We start from the raw sequence: 2,039 nt of genomic DNA, 5'->3' as shown, positions 1-2,039 counted from the left end.
TGGTCCCAGCTTAATTGCGAATTGTGGTCTGGGGCATGGGCGGAGACCAGAGGGCTGGTAAGGGTACCGATCCCTGTAAGAATTTTTTTTTTCAGCTTTTTCTTTAATAATATTTATATTTTTAGTTTAAATAATAAAGTAACTGAAAATTTTACCCTTGTAATTTTATTTTTTGATTCCACCTATCTCTCGGGGAGCCCGCAGTTGGACTTTCTTTCTCTTTGCTAGATTAATGATTTTTAGTGGACGGACCCTTTCCCATACGGGTTAAAACTGGGGTGAAGTTAACCAATCCTTCTCTACATAAGCCAGGTTAAGAAGGCCGGCATTTGCCAAGCATCTTACTTTCACGCAGAAATCTGGAAGCTATGTATTTCCTCTCTTATCACTATTTCACGGTACTAGTTCTCTGTGCTTTAGCATTCTTCATACAGCAATATTTGGTCTATGCAGGTTAGTGTTTCGAGAACTCATTGTTACTGTGGCTCCTCAGGGCTCTCAAGTCACCATATGCTCATCACTTGCTATTTACAGATGTTTCTGCTATCTTTGCATATATCCATCTTGTAAATCTGGAAGTAATTGCTCCTTTCTACCGATAAAACCATTCATCTCTGATCTATCAGCCAAAAAAAAAAAAAAAGATTCAACAAAGCAAATGTTTTATGCAGCTCTTTTGAGGATATGCCACGGCAGTTAACATCTATAATGGCATTTTAAATGATTTCTTTCCTTTCTTGTTTTGACCAGGAATGAATTTTTATTATCATACTGAGTCACATGCATGCTCCTAATTAATGGATGGTTTTAATTTGCAGATAGATGGGTCAGTAGGAAATCGAAAGGAAAGATGAGCCCCCCAGAAGCCAGTTTCATAGAACCAAACCAAACGCAGAGCATGTTTCCACTTCTGCACTTGCCGCTTGGACCCATTCATGCATAGAGCTACAAGGCAGGAGCATCCCATGTTGTTGTCATCGTCCTTGAATCATAAGACCTTGAACATTTATTTATACTTGCGGGGTTTGTATTTTGTAATTTTTTTTCTTACTATATGTACCTCTTAAGTTAATGATGCTTGTAAGAAAGATCTTTATCTTTGAGTAAATTACAAGTTACCGTGTGTTTTTAAGAAAATATTTATGTCTTCAAGGATGATACTTAAATACTTATATATGTCTCGGCCGATTCTCAGCGGATGCGATCTCAGTAGCAACTCTCAACTTTCCATTAATGCCTCTCATCTCTGCTTCTTATCTCTTTAGCTGATTGGCCTTCTTTTATACTTAAATATTTCTTTTACAGGAGACTAGTTAGCAACCATTCAGTCTTCAAATTTGAGTCGTTGGTTTTTTGGCTTTGTTTAACAGCTGTAAGCGAAACTCCTTTATGTTTTGCTTCCTTTTTCTTTTTTTCTTTTTTTATGTCAATCATACCAGCTAATGCCTTGACTTATTTGAAGTCATGGTTTTGTTAATCAAGACTTGCTTTTAATGTTAACATTGCTTTCATGAACGAAGTATTATTCACGTAACATTAGGAAAACAATTCTTTCTTGAGATGGGGTCTTGGAATCGTGACTTGTGGTCTGGGAATTTAACCTGGAAAAGGCATCTGAGAACTCGAGAACAGGATCATCTGAATCTTCTTATCAGAATGCTGCTGCATAGTCTCTTTGAAATGTTAGAAAAACTAGGAATAAATAACTGGATACTAATTTAGAAGATCAATTCATAATTCATAATTTTTAATTTTTTTCAATTAAAATCAAGATTAAATAATTAATTAACAAATATAAAATAACAATTATATAAATTAATACCAAGATTTTTACGTTGAAAACCTAATGTGAAAAAAACCACAGGACCATAATTTACTAAAAAACTTCCATTATCAACAAATAATAAGTGCATAACTATTTTTTTTTAGATTTAACTAAGAACTACAACATATATATATTATTAAGAATAATTTATTCTTGAAATATAACAAGATTAAAGAAAAAATATTTGAAAAAAATTTATAATACTAATAACCTT

General features: G+C 33.5%; 1 long non-coding RNA gene across 1 annotated transcript; it reads left to right on the top strand.

Annotated features, from left to right (window-relative positions):
* Window positions 1-285: 285 nt before the first annotated feature.
* LOC105120326 (uncharacterized) lies at window positions 286-1,170 on the top strand. The gene is made up of 2 exons (XR_841304.1): window positions 286-453; window positions 819-1,170. It is a non-coding gene; the product is annotated as an uncharacterized LOC105120326 (long non-coding RNA).
* The last annotated feature ends 869 nt before the right edge of the window (window positions 1,171-2,039 follow it).

This window comes from Populus euphratica, unplaced genomic scaffold (genome assembly GCF_000495115.2).
Source record: "Populus euphratica unplaced genomic scaffold, PopEup_1.0 scaffold6795.1, whole genome shotgun sequence".
NCBI lineage: Eukaryota > Viridiplantae > Streptophyta > Magnoliopsida > Malpighiales > Salicaceae > Populus > Populus euphratica.
The sequence above is the reverse complement of the archived record's forward strand: the minus strand, read 5'-3'. Positions and strand labels throughout refer to the sequence as shown.